The sequence below is a fragment of the Periplaneta americana genome, chromosome 1 (genome assembly GCF_040183065.1).
Source record: "Periplaneta americana isolate PAMFEO1 chromosome 1, P.americana_PAMFEO1_priV1, whole genome shotgun sequence".
NCBI lineage: Eukaryota > Metazoa > Arthropoda > Insecta > Blattodea > Blattidae > Periplaneta > Periplaneta americana.
Genome location: NC_091117.1, coordinates 219,456,253 through 219,466,876, shown reverse-complemented (window position 1 = coordinate 219,466,876; position 10,624 = coordinate 219,456,253).

Sequence of the window (10,624 nt, the reverse complement as noted above, 5' to 3'; positions counted from 1 at the left end):
ATTTCTGGATTCGCCCATACGTGCTACATGCCCTGCCCATCTCAAACGTCTGGATTTTAAGTTCCTAATTATGTTAGGTGAAGAATACAATGCGTGCAGTTCTGTGTTGTGTAACTTTCTCCATTCTCCTGTAACTTCATCCCGCTTAGCCCCAAATATTTTCCTAAGCACCTTATTCTCAAACACCCTTAACCTATGTTCCTCTCTCAGAGTGAGAGTCCAAGTTTCACAACCATACAGAAGAACCGGTAATATAACTGTTTTATAAATTCTAACTTTCAGATTTTTGGACAGCAGACTGGATGATAAGAGCTTCTCAACCGAATAATAACACGCATTTCCCATATTTATTCTGCGTTTAATTTCCTCCCGAGTGTCATTTATATTTGTTACTGTTGCTCCAAGATATTTGAATTTTTCCACCTCTTCGAAGGATAAATCTCCAATTTTTATATTTCCATTTCGTACAATATTCTGGTCACGAGACATAATCATATACTTTGTCTTTTCGGGATTTACTTCCAAACCGATCGCTTTACTTGCTTCAAGTAAAATTTCCGTGTTTTCCCTAATCGTTTGTGTATTTTCTCCTAACATATTCACGTCATCTGCATAGACAAGCAGCTGATGTAACCCGTTCAATTCCAAACCCTCCCTGTTATCCTGAACTTTCCTAATGGCATATTCTAGAGCGAAGTTAAAAAGTAAAGGTGATAGTGCATCTCCCTGCTTTAGCCCGCAGTGAGTTGGAAAAGCATCAGATAGAAACTGGCCTATACGGACTCTGCTGTATGCAACGAGCCTATAAGGGTAGTAATTAAGACGCGAGTATGTGTATGAAACGATCGCAAGCTCGACCATATTTCTAACTTTAAATTATTCATAAGTATTCATGTTATTCTTATCTGTCTGAGGTGAGGAACTGACCTTGAGCAATGCCTCGTAAATTGTGAGATGTACTCAGACGCGAAAGTATAGATTTTTTGCGAGAAACAGATGTCGACATTGACCTTGACATTGAAAAATGAGATGACAAATTGAATTTATTTGAATATTATTTACAATTACCGCTAATTATTATAGTAACGGAACTGAGTTTATTTCAAATATAGGTGATTTATTGATTTACTGTTGTCTTTCGATTGCATATCCGAGAATAATCGATTCTTGCGCTTTCATATTGCTACAATGGTATTTTCTGATTGGTGGAACACCTGAACTTTAATGAATAGGTGTACTTTAATGAGGTCCATTAAAGGACTGCTACCAGGTGTATAATTACTACATTTCGGCATGGTCGAGCATAAAGTATATTAAAACAAAAATATCATTATATAATAATAATAATAATAATAATAATAATAATAATAATAATAATAATTCGTGGCGCTACAGCCCACGAAGGGTCAAGACCGACAAGCCGGCTGCTGGCCTCACGGCCACATGCAGAAGCAGAGGTTGACGATCATCCAACCAGAACAGAGGTATCGTGTGGTTAGCACGATGAGCCCTCCCCAGCCGTTATAGCGGGTTTGCGTAACCGGATTTCGCTACCTTTCGTAGCTCCCCAAGTGTATCACGATGCTGGGTGAGCACCGGTTCCATACACTGCACTGGCCGAAATTTCATGAGAAAATTTCTTCCATCTATTGGCGGATTAAATCAAATTTGAATCCGAAAAATCTTAACATACTCTTCAATTAATCACATAGGGTGAATATGAGACTCGAAACAGCGCGAATTCCATAAAGCGAGTCCTAGACAGGATGCCTTAGACCACGACGCCACGGCGTTGGACATTAAATAAATAACCAATTGAAATAAAAAATATAAAATGAATATGTAGAATTGCTAAATACTAAATAAATAAAACTTTAGTGAATAAATAGCCTATATTGACAAACAAAATGAATAACTATTTTAATAAATAATTTAAAAACAAAAATCATGAAATATGTACTCATACGTTAGGTCTACATATACGCTTTTTATCCGTCCCAATAATGGTGCCACATATTAAGAACTACCGAAACTATTTCAAAGTTTGTCAATTTATTATATTTTTGGTTCTGACTATCGTGTGGTTAGAAAGTTCGCTTACACGATCAGAAAATCGTAGGCCAGATATCTTTGTACTCCAATGTACACTGATTATCAACAGTAATCTCACTAGAGGTTTTGATTTATCTAGAGAAAATCAAAACTCGAGTGGGATTTAATTGACTGTTACACGATTAGAAGAAAATATATAAAGGTTAGAAGTAACGAAGTACTCCAATACAATAAAATATTAATTGACTTACGAAAATACAACTGTCTTCAAATGTATTATTGTACCATCTCAACATTACAAATATTACGCTAGATGCATGCTAAATGGCAGTAGTGAGTTATGATTACAAGCAATGCCTTCTCGTCGAGAAGTTCTCGATCTATATCACGATAGCAGTGTTACTAGTCAAGAAGGCTTTGTTGATTCAATTTCATTTTTATTAAAAAAGAGTTGCATTCTACTTCAATTATCCGAATCCCAGTAATCAACGTCACTTGACAGATGATTTTCAATAAATCTTAATATTAAACAATCTCTGATACGTGACTATCCATAATATCATATAGCAGAAGCTATAACATAACCTAAATAATATACACAATTTTTAGAAAAGTTTTAATTAACGACGATAACATAAAAAATAAACATGAATAAGTTTAAAAGGAATAATTATTGAATGTACAATTTTCAAATTTGAATGTGATTGGTGGTTCAATTGATGTTATATTGGACGTGTGCCTAATAGTAGTGGAAGTCGTTGATGTAGGCCTACATGGTGTATCCCTCAACTTATTCAGGATTTCCGAATGGTGCTCTCATTTATTTGTAAATAGAATTTCAGAAGATGCATAGGTATGATCAGTCATTTTTATTAATTCTTGTTCTTGAATGCCAATGTGAGTCATATTGGAAAGTGCTGTGCATCGACTGAAGTGGTTCGTAATTTTCTATTTTTTTTTTTACGTCCAGACCAGCGCAGTTTCAAATGTTGGCAAACAAAGAAACAAATGCTAGGAACGCGATAAAATTAAACAAATGCTAGGGACGTGATAAAATTGTGCGATAAGCAGCCATGATTGGTTGAAATACGTCCTTTCGTACCGTTTTATTTTATTATGACGTAGTAAAAGTGTAATAGTCAATTAAAAATGTGTCGCAAAAAATGCTGATGTAGATTAAGCTAAAATGATTGTCACATTTCACAAAATCAGCTAAACCCGTGTTATTTTATAATCGGCAAAGTTGGATCAAAAATTGAATTTATTTTATAATGCGGGTATATTCAAAATTTCAGCTTTGCTGATGGTAAAATGCAGTAGGTTTTTTCTGACATTGTCAATTATGAGATTAATTTGTGCTTAATCTAATTTTCAGTGGTCTCAACTGGTTCCAAGCACTGGATATCTCACAATCAAAGATATAAGTGAAGAAATCTACAGAATGTGAATATTCATTTTACTCTTAGCCTATAAAATAACTCGTTTTATGTCGTGTTTTGGAGAAAGTGTCATTGAAAGGGAGAAAATTCAAGGCGTGTCGGAATTCTGAGAAAATGAAAGACTTTTGTTATGCCGTATGACGGATTTGCACTTTAAACGGAAGAAAAGTACAAAATAATTTTCTTCTACGATAGTGCGTGAAGTACTGCTACCTTAAAAGCCTTCTGGATAGGCGGTATATGACATTTCCTCCATATAAGACGTAATAGTTACGTCTACATAATGAATTGAAATACGTGTTATGAAAATTATTTTAGAAGATAGCTAATAAAATAATATTAGAAAAAAGTGGAAGATATTAATAAAACTGAGTTTGAGCGTATCTGACCTATACATTTTTCTTCATACAAACTGCGACGTAACACCTGGTAGGCCTATAGGCCAGTCATTTTGTCTTCGTCTAAAAGAAGGTGGACATGACATTGCTCCACATATGGTTGTCATGGAAACTGACTGATGTGGACATCGTCGCGTTGTACCGCGTCATCGTGTTAGTTTAAGGTTATGGACATACAGGTGTGAGCTGGGTTCATTAATCTCGTAAAAATTCTAACATCACAAAACCAACCTTTAAACCTTGACTGCGTTACAAAATGGTCTGCACCATTGTAAATTTATCTGGATTGTCATCTAATTAGTAACTTAGTGCTGTAAAAGCTGTCTATATGTTTCAGCCATCCAATTTCAAACTGTTAGCTACGTAATATCTTTGAAAACCGGCCAATAAACACCTTTCTCTTTAATTTTGTTGGGTTCAGGAAAAAGCTCGGTAATTCTACACAATAACTAGACCAAAGGAGACACCATTCTTTCTTTAACAATTGAGGGGCTCAGTGAAAAAGAGGCTTATACCATAAAAACTAAATTTTGTAGGAGAAGTATATATTTCACTGAGATTATCTCTTAAAAGGTATTTTTAAATGCTTATCCGGAAAAAGGACATCTATAATATGAATCGTCGCCATTTTTTTCCTTATCTATTTAACCTACATACTTACTTACTTACTTACTTACTTACTTACTTACTTACTCACAAATGGCTTTTAAGGAACCCGCAGGTTCATTGTCGCCCTCACATAAGCCCGCCAGCGGTCCCTATCCTGTGCAAGATTAATCCAGTCTCTATCATCATATCCCACCTCCCTCAAATCCATTTTAATATCATCCTCCCATCTACATCTCGGCCTTCCCAAAGGTCTTTTAGCCTCCGGTCTCCCAACTAACACTCTATATGCATTACTGGATTCGCCATACGTGCTACATGCCCTGCTAATCTCATAGGTCTGGATTTAATGTTCATAACTATGTCAGGTGAAGAATACAAAGCGTGCAGTTCTACATTCTCCATTCTCCTGTAACTTCATCCCTCTTAACCCCAAATATTTTCCTAAGAACTTTATTCTCAAACACCTTAATCTCTGTTCCTCTTTCAAAGTGAGAGTCCAAGCTTTAAAACCATACTGAACAACCGGTAATATAACTGTTTTATAAATTCTAACTTTCACATTTTTCGACAGCAGACTAGATGACAAAAGTTTCTCAACAGAATAATAACATGTATTTCCCATATTTATTCTGCATTTAAATTCCTCCTTAGTGTCATTTATATTTGTTACTGTTGCTCTAAGATATTTAAACTTTTCCACCTCTTCGAAGGATAAATCTCCAATTTTTATGTTTCCATTTCATAAAATATTCTGGCCTCGAGACATAATCATATACCTTTTTCTTTTCGGGATTTACTTCCAAACCTATAAACATAAAATATATATATATATATATTGTATGTTTATTATCTAACCCATGAACACTGTTTAATTGACCTTACATGTGTGAGTTAAATTCCAAACCTATCGTTTTACTTGCTTCAAGTAAAATTTCCGATTTTTCCCTAGTCGTTTGTGGATTTTCTCCTAACATATTTAACCTACATAGCAATGAAATATGTAGTTGCATAGAATCCGGACTCATATGTAAAACATACATTTTTATATGATATAAATTAGTTTTTTATTTTTCAGTTAGTCACTTATGTTATGATGGCAGAAATGGATTCTGTTACATCAGGATACAATGTTAGTATACGTCACGAATATTTTCGACTTACTTTCAAGTCATCTTCAGGTGATAGTTTTCTAACAAACAAACCTTTGAACTAGGTGAAAATATTATTTGAACATATTTATAAAACACTAGTACAGTATGTTTAAATAATATTTTCACCTAGTTCAAATGTTTGTTTGTTAGTAAACTGTCACCTGAAGATGACTTGATTGTAAGTCGAAGATATTCGTGACGTATATTAATATTGCATCCTGATGTAACAGAATCCATTTCTGCCATCATAACATGATAAGTGATTGACTAAAAAATAAAAAACTAATTTATATGATATTATTTCACAAACTTATCTGAACTCAACATGACTTTTAAATTTATAAATTTTTATGTTGAGAATGAATTAATTTCCTAATTAATAATTACATTAAAATCCAAAAGCACTTCCTGAATTATTTAATTTGATACTGGGTCTCTTTAATTTGAAGCTGTGTTCGAGTCAACTTGTTTTCTTAAAACTCGAAACTTCACGGAGAATGTATTTTTAACATGTAGAACAATTACTTCAAACATGTTGCTTGAAACATACAGACCTAATGTGAAGGGTATAATACTATTGGTTACTTGAAAACCCGTCAAAGTTAATATACTCGCAGGTAAAGTAAACAGGAGGCTGCGTTTGACTGCCGTTCGTTACGTGAGGCCCCGGTAGTCGCGCTGCTGTACGTATGTGATTTCCAACTCATTACCTCCAGCCACATCCCTGGCACGCAGTTTTTTCTTTTTCTCTCCCGTCTTTCAACAATTTCAGGAAGAGAAAAAAACTCCCTAAACTATGGTAGACCCCGTCTTTCAGCAATTTCAGAAAAAGAAAAAAAAAACCTCCCCAAACTACGGCACACCCCGTCTTTCCGAGCTATTTGCCTCTCGTGCAAGTTCGCACACATCTGTTGTGCTCCAGATAGGTATGAACCCTTTGTGTGATGAACTTCGCGGAATCAATTGCTTTTTCTCGGCGTCGGAGCCTCATTAAATAATAAACATTTTCTGTTTTCAAATAACGTACAGATTCCTTTTAGGTGGTTGTCACCCCCCTCCGCCCAACATATAAAAGAAGGCTGACAGTTCTGACGTTGTATTATTAAATTCATTCACTCCTATTGGCATTGCAATCCGCGCTGGAATACGTCACAGATTCTCTCAAATAAGATTGAGAGATATTGGAAATATTCTCTTTCATATCTTCATATCTGGCTGTGAAGTAAAGCTATAGACCAGTTGCGTAAATGTGTATATGTATGTACGTATACAAGTATGTGTGTAGGCCTATGTGTGTGTGTGTGTTCAAGTGTGTGTACGTGTGAAAGTGGTGTACGAACGTGTGCTCTCGGAAAAAACCCAACCAGGTAATCAGCCCAAGCGGGGTTCGAACCTGCGTCCTAGCGCAACTTCAGAGCGGCAGGCAAGCGCCTTCACCGACTGAGCCACGCCGGTAGCCTAATAATAATAATAATAATAATAATAATAATAATAATAATAATAATAATAATAATAATACTTACTTACTTACAAATGGCTTTTAAGGAACCCGAAGGTTCATTGCCGCCCTCACATAAGCCCGCCATCGATCCCTATCCTGTGCAAGATTAATCCAGTCTCTACCATCATATTCCATCTCCCTAAAATCCATTTTAATATTATCCTCCCGTCTACGTCTCGGCCTCCCCAAAGGTCTTTTTCCCTCCGGCCTCCCAACTAACACTCTATATGCATTTCTGGATTCGCCTATACGTGTTACATGCCCTGCCCATCTCAAACGTCTGGATTTATTGTTCCTAATTATGTCAGGTGAAGAATACAATGCGTGCAGTTCTGTGTTGCGTGACTTTCTCCATTCTCCTGTAACTTCATCCCTCTTAGCCCCAAAATATTTTCCTAAGAACCTTATTCTCAAACATCCTTAATCTCTGTTCCTCTCTCAAAGTGAGAGTCCAAGTTTCACAACCATAAAGAAAAACCGGTAGTATAACTGTTCATAAATTCTAACTTTCAGATTTTTTGACAGCAGACTGGATGATAAAAGCTTCTCAACCGAATAATAACAGGCATTTCCCATATTTATTCTGTGTTTTTAATTTCCTCCCGAGTATCATTTATAGTTGCTTCTGTTGCTTGCAGGTATTTTAATTTTTGCACCTCTTCAAAAGATAGATTTCAAATTTTTATATTTCCATTTCGTACAATATTCTGGTCACGAGACATAATCATATACTTTGTCTTTTCGGGATTTACTTCCAAACCCATTTCTTTAAATAATAATAATAATAATAATAATAATAATAATAATAATAATAATACTTACTTACAAATGGCTTTCAAGGAACCCGAAGGTTCATTGCCGCCCTCACATAAGCCCGCCATCGATCCCTATCCTGTGCAAGATTAATCCAGTCTCTACCATCATATTCCATCTCCCTAAAATCCATTTTAATATTATCCTCCCTTCTACGTCTCGGCCTCCCCAAAGGTCTTTTTCCCTCCGGCCTCCCAACTAACACTCTATATGCATTTCTGGATTCGCCTATACGTGTTACACGCCCTGCCCATCTCAAACGTCTGGATTTATTGTTCCTAATTATGTCAGGTGAAGAATACAATGCGTGCAGTTCTGTGTTGCGTGACTTTCTCCATTCTCCTGTAACTTCATCCCTCTTAGCCCCAAATATTTTCCTAAACACCTTATTCTCAAACACCCTTAATGTGTGCTTCTCTCTCAAAGTGAGAGTCCAAGTTTCACAACCATAAAGAACAACCGGTAATGTAACTGTTTTATAAATTGTAACTTTCAGATTTTTTGACGTCAGACTGGATGATAAAAGCTTCTCAACCGAATAATAACAGGCATTTCCCATATTTATTCTGCGTCTAATTTCCTCCCGAGTATCATTAATATTTGTTACGGTTGCTTCCAGGTATTTGAATTTTTCCACCTCTTCAAAGGATAATTTTGAATTTTTATCATTTCCATTTCGTACAATATTCTGGTCACGAGACATAATCATATACTTTGTCTTTTCGGGATTTACTTTCAAACCTATTTGTTTAAATAATAATAATAATAATAATAATAATAATAATAATAGTGGTAATGTTACAAAACTGATAAGTTAAGTTCTGTAAACATGAGTGTTAATAATATCTGTTTTAAATTGGCAGGTTTGCCACACTTTCAAACCGTTTTCTTTATTTTCTTTCCTTTTTTTTTCATCATTCACATCGGAACACAGCTAGTAGGACTCCGGTCCCAATGCGGCAAATTGACGAATTTCCATGATGATATACGTTGCATCATACGAGTTGGATCCTCCTGGTCACGAATACGAGTGTATTCACAACATGCTATTTGTCCTGCCTGCTATAGTCGGAAGTCCAATGTTCCATGACGAATCAAAATTACGTGAATATCACCGCACTTCTATTAAGGCCCATTCACAATGAAAATTAAACATAACCGTAACATAAACACAGAAGTTTGCGCCCAGGCTACCAAATGGGATCATTCACAATGATTCACATAAACATCGACATAAACATTACCGTAAGACGTTAACATGAAAGTTTACAAACTCCAAACTTTCGTGCTTATGCTTACGTGATTTGCAAACAGTACACAATCGTGGAGCGCTGAAGTATACGACAGAATATGAGGAAATGGCGTCGTTATTATGTTTCCATGGTTACCAAGTATCTTTGCGGTTATGTTTATGTTCCCATCGTGAATGTTCTTGATTTTATCGTAACGTTTACATTTTTAAGTTAACGCTTACGTTATGTTTAATTTTCATTGTGAATGAGCCTTTAGTCTGAAGCCGAGGATATGTTGTGCCATGGGCTTGGACCAAGGTTCTGCAAGAGGCGTATTTAAGCAGTTATCTTTAATGGAGGTGAGTTTAACGTTAGATGCGACCGAACTATAGCCAAGTCAGACGTCACAATCATGACAGGCATTAGCGCCATCTGCCACCAGATTGGGGGTGGGTGACACATACAGAAAGAATCAGGGCCCAGAGCGGCACGGAGACTTTGAGGTGTGGGGTTGGGCATGGACACGGGAGATGTCAGCGCCTTGGCAGTGACCTCACGTCCGACGAATCCACAGTAACCGGACACCAGCGATGCCGGAAATTCGCACTCCACAAGTTCCAAATCACAGTTTGATTGGTAGAGTTGGAAAACACATGCGGTTTAATGACTACGAGGGAGAATAATTTCACAAAGGAAGCGTTTTCAGCTTCATTATACGAAACTTAAGGAACATATTGTGATTCCTAGAAATTGTTTTGAGAGATTTCACGAAATCAGAGAATATGCTCATTTTCTATCCTCGTCTTCTTCTTTTTACTCGGTTATTTAACGACGCTCTATCAACTACGAGGTTATTTAGCGTCGATGGAATTGGTGATAGCGAGATGATATTTGTATGTATTTATTCACACTGCAAATGGGTATATACCCGGTGGCAGTGGTAACTAATTACACTCAATAATGACAATTAATAATAAACACAATTAATAAAAAACAATAATTAATAATAATAATAATAATAATAATAATAATAATAATAATGATCATCCTAAATTAAATGAAGCATGATCACTTAAAGTAACATTTAAAGTAAATCTAATTTGTATCTTAACCCTAAGTTCGAAGTAAGACCAACGAGTGTGACAGATTCATACCTACACAATTACCTTTCGGCACTACACTTATTTCGCTGTCAACTCACTCACTGCGCTGATTCTACCTGATTTCACTGACACTTCTAACCATTTCACTGTTTGAATACTTTGCACAGCCACTTCACTGACACCAACACACTTCACTTACACAATAGACTTCACTGACACAACACACTTCCTCACTGATAGAACACTTCAAATAACAAGATATCAGTTACACCATTTAAATAGTGTATATAATATACTACCCTCTATTAGTAAAGATTTGGCGAGAT